The sequence below is a fragment of the Rutidosis leptorrhynchoides genome, chromosome 10 (genome assembly GCF_046630445.1).
Source record: "Rutidosis leptorrhynchoides isolate AG116_Rl617_1_P2 chromosome 10, CSIRO_AGI_Rlap_v1, whole genome shotgun sequence".
NCBI lineage: Eukaryota > Viridiplantae > Streptophyta > Magnoliopsida > Asterales > Asteraceae > Rutidosis > Rutidosis leptorrhynchoides.
Window position 1 is genome coordinate 136135414 of NC_092342.1, and position 9063 is coordinate 136144476.

The window sequence follows — 9063 nt, forward strand, 5'->3', positions numbered from 1 at the left end:
ACCCCATATAAGTAGTGCCTCCAAGTCTTTAATGCAAAAACAACCGCGCCTAATTCTAAATCATACGTCGTATAATTTTGCTCGTGAATCTTCAATTGTCTAGACGCATAAGCAATCACCTTCGTTCGTTGCATTAATACACAACCGAGACCTTGCTTTGATGCGTCACAATAAATCACAAAATCATCATTCCCTTCAGGCAATGACAATATAGGTGCCGTAGTTAGCTTTTTCTTCAATAACTGAAACGCTTTCTCTTGTTCATCCTTCCATTCAAATTTCTTCCTTTTATGCGTTAATGCAGTCAAGGGTTTTGCTATTCTGGAAAAGTCTTGGATGAACCTTCTTAGTAACCAGCTAGTCCTAAAAACTGGCGTATGTGTTTCGGAGTTTTCGGGGTTTCCCACTTTTCAACAGTTTCTATCTTTGCCGGATCCACCTTAATACCTTTTTTGTTCACTATGTGATCGAGGAATTGAACTTCTTCCAACCAAAATGCACACTTTGAAAATTTAGCGTACAATTCTTCCTTCCTCAATACTTCTAACACCTTTCTCAAATGTTCACCGTGTTCTTGGTCATTCTTTGAGTAAATAAGTATGTCATCAATGAAAACAATGACAAAATTGTCAAGGTATGGTCCACACACTCGGTTCATAAGGTCCATGAACACAGCTGGTGCATTAGTTAAACCAAATGGCATGACCATAAACTCGTAATGACCGTAACGTGTTCTGAAAGCAGTCTTTGGAATATCATCTTCTTTCACCCGCATTTGATGATACCCGGAACGTAAGTCAATCTTTGAATAAACAGACGAGCCTTGTAGTTGATCAAATAAGTCGTCGATTCTCGGTAGTGGGTAGCGGTTCTTGATGGTAAGTTTGTTCAACTCTCGGTAGTCGATACACAACCTGAATGTACCATCTTTCTTATGGACAAACAAAACAGGAGCTCCCCACGGTGATGTGCTTGGTCGAATGAAACCATGCTCTAAAAGTTCTTGTAATTGGCTTTGCAGTTCTTTCATCTCGCTGGGTGCGAGTTTGTAAGGAGCACGAGCTATTGGTGCAGCTCCTGGTACAAGATCTATTTGAAATTCAACGGATCGATGTGGGGGTAATCCCGGTAATTATTTTGGAAATACATCGGGAAATTCTTTTGCAATGGGAACATCATTGATGCTCTTTTCTTCAGTTTGTACTTTCTCGACGTGTGCTAGAACAGCATAGCAACCTTTTCTTATTAGTTTTTGTGCTTTCAAATTACTAATAAGATGTAGCTTCGTGTTGCCCTTTTCTCCGTACACCATTAAGGGTTTTCCTTTTTCTCGTATAATGCGAATTGCATTTTTGTAACAAACGATCTCTGCTTTCACTTCTTTCAACCAGTCCATACCGATTATCACATCAAAACTCCCTAACTCTACTGGTATCAAGTCAATCTTAAATGTTTCGCTAACCAGTTTAATTTCTCGATTCCGACATATATTATCTGCTGAAATTAATTTACCATTTGCTAATTCTAGTAAAAATTTACTATCCAAAGGCGTCAATGGACAACTTAATTTAGCACAAAAATCTCTACTCATATAGCTTCTATCCGCACCCGAATCAAATAAAACGTAAGCAGATTTATTGTCAATAAGAAACGTACCCGTAACAAGCTCCGGGTCTTCCTGTGCCTCTGCCGCATTAATATTGAAAACTCTTCCGCGGCCTTGTCCATTCGTGTTCTCCTGGTTCGGGCAATTTCTAATAATGTAGCCCAGTTTTCCACATTTATAACAAACTACATTGGCATAACTTGCTCCGACACTACTTGCTCCGCCATTACTCGTTCTGACACCATTTGTTCCTTTCGTTCTATTAACCCCTGGTCCGTAGACCTCACACTTCGCCGCGCTATGACCATTTCTTTTACACTTGTTGCAAAATTTGGTGCAGAACCCCGAGTGATACTTTTCACACCTTTGGCATAGCTGCTTCTGATTGTTGTTGTTGTTGTTGCGGTTATTATTGTTGTTGGGATGATTGTTGTAGTTGCTGTTGTTGTTGTTGTTGTTGTTATGCCGTTTGTTGTAGTTGCGATTGATGTTACGATTGTTGGGATAATTGTTGCGATTATTGTTGTAATTGCTGCTGTTGTTGTATTGGTGATTCTTATCACCGTTTTCCTCCCACTTTCTTTTGACTTGCTTCACATTGGCCTCTTCAGCAGTCTGTTCTTTAATTCTTTCTTCAATCTGGTTCACTAGTTTGTGAGCCATTCTACATGCCTGTTGTATGGAGGCGGGCTCGTGTGAACTTATATCTTCTTGGATTCTTTCCGGTAATCCTTTCACAAACGTGTCGATCTTCTCTTCCTCATCTTCGAATGCTCCCGGACACAATAGGCACAATTCTGTGAATCGTCTTTCGTACGTGGTAATATCAAATCCTTGGGTTCTTAACCCTCTAAGTTCTGTCTTGAGCTTATTGACCTCGGTTCTGGGACGGTACTTCTCGTTCATCAAGTGCTTGAATGCTGACCACGATAGTGCGTACGCATCGTCTTGTCCCACTTGCTCTAGATAGGTATTCCACCATGTTAACGCAGAACCTGTGAAGGTATGCGTAGCGTACTTTACTTTGTCCTCTTCAGTACACTTACTTATGGCAAACACCGATTCGACCTTCTCGGTCCACCGTTTCAATCCGATCGGTCCTTCGGTTCCATCAAATTCCAAAGGTTTGCAGGTAGTGAATTCTTTGTAGGTGCATCCTACATGATTTCCTGTACTGCTAGATCCAAGGTTATTATTGGTATGTAGCGCAGCCTGTACTGCGGCTATGTTTGAAGCTAGAAAAGTACGGAATTCCTCTTCATTCATATTCACAGTGTGTCGAGTAGTCGGTGCCATTTCCTTCAAAATAGTCAAATGGAACAAGTTAATCATACAGAATATTAAGAGTAGTTAATAGTATTTCGTAGCATAATATGAACTCATTTATAAAAGCTTTTTCTTCATATTAGCGTTTTATAAGTTTAAATTCGGGTAGTACCTACCCGTTAAGTTCATACTTAGTAGCTAATATACAATTCAACTATTACAATTCTATATGAAAAACTGATTATAATAATATTTCGCGTTCAAACTTTTATACAATATTTTACAAACTTACAATACCGCTTATTTTACATAAAGCATGAAATATAGCACATAATAACTTTGATACAAGATAGTTGTGAAGATAATTCTAGCTAGTACACAAGTCGTTCAGCAAAGGCAATAAAGACACGTAATTCATACGTCCAGAAACAAGTCATGCATTCTGGTTTTACTAGGACTACTTCCCATCCTTGGTCTTGTGGAACATAACCATTATAGCCGTTGATAAGACAGCGTGTTGTAACGTCGTCAAAGGGACGAGGGTTACGTAATGTCCAACAGTCCCGTAACAATCTAAAAACCTCATTTCTTACCCCAATTACCGACTCCGTCACTTGTGGGAACGTTTTGTTTAATAGTTGTAGGCCGATGTTCTTGTTCTCACGTTGGTGAGAAGCGAACATTACTAATCCGTAAGCATAACATGCTTCTTTATGTTGCATGTTAGCCGCTTTTTCTAAATCACGAATTCCAATATTCGGATATATTGAGTCAAAATAATTTCTTAACCCATTGAGTAAAATAGCATTTGGGTTCCCCGCAATATATGCATCAAAGTAAACACATCGTAACTTATGGATTTCCCAATGTGATATCCCCCATCTTTCGAACGAAAGCCTTTTATAAACCAAGGCATTCTTGGAACATTCTTCGAATGTCTTACAAACTGATCTCGCCTTAAATAGTTGTGCCGAAGAATTCTGACCGACTCTAGACAAGATTTCATCAATCATGTCTCCGGGTAGGTCTCTTAAAATATTGGGTTGTCTATCCATTTTGTGTTTTTATACTGTAAAATAGACAAGAGTTAGATTCATAAAAAAAAATACTTATTAATACAAGCAATTTTTTTACATATATCATAAAGCATAAGCACACTATATTACATATATTACACCACACGAATACAACTATCTTATTCCGACTCGCTTGTTTCTTCTTCTTCGGTTTTGGTTCGTTTTGCCAAGTTTCTAGGGATATATGATGTTCCCCTAATACGAGCCGTCGTTTTCCACATTGGTTTAGAAAAACCTGGTGGTTTAGAGGTTCCCGGGTCATTGTTACAACTTAAGGACTTCGGGAGTTGACGATACATATAAAGTTCATCGGGGTTGGAATTAGATTTCTCTATTTTTATGCCCTTTCCCTTATTATTTTCTTTTGCCTTTTTAAATTCAGTTGGGGTAATTTCTATAACATCATCGGAATTCTCGTCAGAATCCGATTCATCGGAGAATTGGTAATCCTCCCAATATTTTGCTTCCTTAGCGGAAACATCATTGACCATAATTAACCTTGGTCGGTTGGTTGAGGATTTTATTTTACTTAACCGTTTTATTATTTCCCCCACCGGTTCTATTTCTTCATCCGGTTCCGATTCTTCTTCTGTTTGCGACTCTTCTTCCGGTTCCTCTTCGGGAACTTGTGAATCAGTCCACGAATCATTCTAATTTACATTTGACTCTTCATTATTATTAGGTGAGTCAATGGGACTTGTTCTAGAGGTAGAAATCTATCACATAATATCAAACGCGTTAAGAGATTAATATATCACATAATATTCACATGTTAAAAATATATAGTTTCCAACAAAATTTGTTAAGCAATCATTTTTCAAGTAAACACGGTCGAAGTCCAGACTCACTAATGCATCCTAGCAAACTCGATAAGACACACTAATGCAAAATTCTGGTTCTCTAAGACCAACGCTCGGATACCAACTGAAATGTCCCGTTCTTATTGATTAAAAACGTTACATATTAATTGATTTCGTTGCGAGGTTTTGACCTCTATATGAGACGTTTTTCAAACACTGCATTCATTTTAAAACAAACCATAACCTTTATTTCATCAATAAAGGTTTAAAAAGCTTTACGTAGATTATCAAATAATGATAATCTAAAATATCCTGTTTACACACGACCATTACATAATGGTTTACAATACAAATATGTTACAACAAAATAAGTTTTTTGAATGCAGTTTTTACACAATATCACACAAGCATGGACTCCAAATCTCGTCCTTATTTAAGTATGCGACAGCGGAAGCTCTTAATAATCACCTGAGAATAAACATGCTTAAAACGTCAACAAAAATGATGGTGAGTTATAGGTTTAACCTATATATATCAAATCATAATAATAGACCACAAGATTTCATATTTCAATACACATCCCATACATAGAGATAAAAATCATTCATATGGTGAACACCTGGTAACCGACATTAACAAGATGCATATATAAGAATATCCCCATCATTCCGGGACACCCTTCGGATATGATATAAATTTCGAAGTACTAAAGCATCCAGTACTTTAGATGGGGTTTGTTAGGCCCAATAGATCTATCTTTAGGATTCGCGTCAATTAGGGTGTCTGTTCCCTAATTCTTAGATTACCAGACTTAATAAAAGGGGCATATTCGATTTCGATAATTCAACCATAGAATGTAGTTTCACGTACTTGTGTCTATTTTGTAAATCATTTATAAAACCTGCATGTATTCTCATCCCAAAAATATTAGATTTTAAAAGTGGGACTATAACTCACTTTCACAGATTTTTACTTCGTCGGGAAGTAAGACTTGGCCACTGGTTGATTCACGAACCTATAACAATATATACATATATATCAAAGTATGTTCAAAATATATTTACAACACTTTTAATATATTTTGATGTTTTAAGTTTATTAAGTCAGCTGTCCTCGTTAGTAACCTACAACTAGTTGTCCACAGTTAGATGTACAGAAATAAATCGATAAATATTATCTTGAATCAATCCACGACCCAGTGTATATGTATCTCAGTATTGATCACAACTCAAACTATATATATTTTGGAATCAACCTCAACCCTGTATAGCTAACTCCAACATTCACATATAGAGTGTCTATGGTTGTTCTGAAATATATATAGATGTGTCGACATGATAGGTCGAAACATTGTATACGTGTCTATGGTATCTCAAGATTACATAATATACAATACAAGTTGATTAAGTTATGGTTGGAATAGATTTGTTACCAATTTTCACGTAGCTAAAATGAGAAAAATTATCCAATCTTGTTTTACCCATAACTTCTTCATTTTAAATCCGTTTTGAGTGAATCAAATTGCTATGGTTTCATATTGAACTCTATTTTATGAATCTAAATAGAAAAAGTATAGGTTTATAGTCGGAAAAATAAGTTACAAGTCATTTTTGTAAAGGTAGTCATTTCAGTCGAAAGAACGACGTCTAGATGACCATTTTAGAAAACATACTTCCACTTTGAGTTTAACCATAATTTTTGGATATAGTTTCATGTTCATAATAAAAATCATTTTCTCAGAATAACAACTTTTAAATCAAAGTTTATCATAGTTTTTAATTAACTAACCCAAAACAGTCCGCGGTGTTACTACGACGGCGTAAATCCGGTTTTATGGTGTTTTTCGTGTTTTCATGTTTTAAATCATTAAGTTAGCATATCATATAGATATAGAACATGTGTTTAGTTAATTTTAAAAGTCAATTTAGAAGGATTAACTTTTTTTTGCGAACAAGTTTAGAATTAACTAAACTATGTTCTAGTGATTACGAGTTTAAACCTTCGAATAAGATAGTTTTATATATATGAATCGAATGATGTTATGAACATAATTACTACCTCAAGTTTAGTAGGTAAACCTACTGGAAGTGACAAGAAATGATCTAGCTTCAAAGGATCTTGGATGGCTTGAAAGTTCTTGAAGTAGGATCATGACACAAAAACAAGTTCAAGTAAGATTTTTACTCGAATTAAGATAGTTTATAGTTATAGAAATTGAATCAAAGTTTGAATATGAATATTACCTTGAATAAGAAAGATAACCTACTGTATATAACAAAAGTTTCTTGATCTTAGATGATTACTTGGAATGGATTAGAAAGCTTGGAAGTAAATTAGTAAACTTGAAGGGATTTTTGAAGTGTTCTTGAAGTGTTCTTCCTATGATGATTATAGCTTGATTCTTGAAGTGAATTTTGATGAAGATGATGATTAACTACTGGAAAAATACGTTCATAATAGAGTGTGTGTGTGTTGAGAGAGAATTAGAAAGAGAATTGGAAGTGAAATGGAGTGAATGATGAGTGGTGAGTGGGGTTAAAAGAAGTTCTAGTTAGTTGACTAGCTCATGGTAGAAGTTAAAATTGATTAGTTATACATGACATAATCAAGAGTGGAATCCCATGCTAGTTCCTATTAGTATATACCCATAGTAAGTACGTTTTGAAGCTGTGTATAATACGGGTAAGAATACGACTAGAATTCTTGATGAAAGAAAAGAATGGGAAAGTAACTGTAACCATTTTCGTTAAGTATGAGTGTTTTGATATAGGTCTTGAAGTCTTCCAAAAGTATTTTAATACATCTAAATACACTACATGTATATACATTTTAACTGAGTCGTTAAGTCATCGTTAGTCGTTAATGTAAGTGTTGTTTTGAAACCTTTAAGTTAACGATCTCAATTAATGTTGTTAACCCATTGTTTATTATATCTAATGAGATGTTAAATTATTATATTATCATGATATTATGATATATTAATATATCTTAATATGATATATATATACATTTAAATGTCGTTACAACGATAATCGTTACATATATGTCTCGTTTCGAAATCCTTAAGTTAGTAGTCTTGTTTATATGTATATAACTCATTGTTAATATACTTATGGAGATACTTACTTATCATAATCTCATGTTAACCATATGTATATCCATATATATATCGTCATGTCGTTTTTACAAGTTTTAACGTTCGTGAATCGCCGGTCAACTTGGGTGGTCAATTGTCTATATGAAACATATTTCAATTAATCAAGCCTTAACAAGTTTGATTGCTTAACATGTTGGAAACATTTAATCATGTAAATATCAATCTCAATTAATATATATAAACATGGAAAAGTTCGGGTCACTACATTAAGAAGCTTATGAATGAAAAAGATGAGAATATAAGAATCCGGTTAGTTTCTAATTTATCGAAAAAAGAGAAAGAGGGAGTCAAGAGCGGCAGATGATTGGTTATTAAGTATGATTGGCGATGGTAATGTAAGTGGTGGTTCCCGTGGTTTGAAGGATGAGGGAACCTACCATCCGGGTGTCAGTTGAGAAGGAGGTGGAGTCTAGTGCAAGACTCGTTAATAAACTTGCACAATCCGTTAGTAAAGTATTCCAGGGCATTTAAAAACCCAAACTGTAGGATGATTCATGTCCATCCATTAAGGAAGTTGAGTCTAACAGATGTTGTTTCACTCGGTGTGGGAGACTTCCTAATCCATATCATTTCATATTGACATTAGTTGATGCATCATTTCACGATGTATCACACAAATGTATCATACTGTGAGAAGAGGAGCCTTGAGCTTCACAATGTGTTGTCTTCTTTAGAAAGAGCAATGGCTTCGTGCTAGTGTTGCTTAGACAACACATGCCAAGGTTAAAAGCCATGGTACTCCCTTTAAAATATGGGAATGTAGTATATGCTTCCTACATTTTCTTAAAAATAGCTTAAAAGCTAGATGCATTGGAAGTGGGGTCCAAGGACCCTAAATAAAATTAACTAAGTATTTAAACACTTCCGGGTGTATCAAGTACACCCATTTAAGGAAGTCAAGTCTTTCGAATTGCATTTCAACCCAAAAATAGGTTTGGTAGGGTAAATCCAAACCGCTTTCCTGTGGCCTTTCCATCTTGCTCCTAAAACACCGGAGGAAATTTGTTAGGTTTGGTCACTTGTTCCGTGCCGTTGATTACTACCAAATCGACTGTGGATGGCACCTAAACACACACCTAAGGTAGTTGTCTTCCCATCTCCATCGAACCGGATAGTTTGCTACAGGGTTGGTGTAACATCCCAGGTAAACGTTCCCCG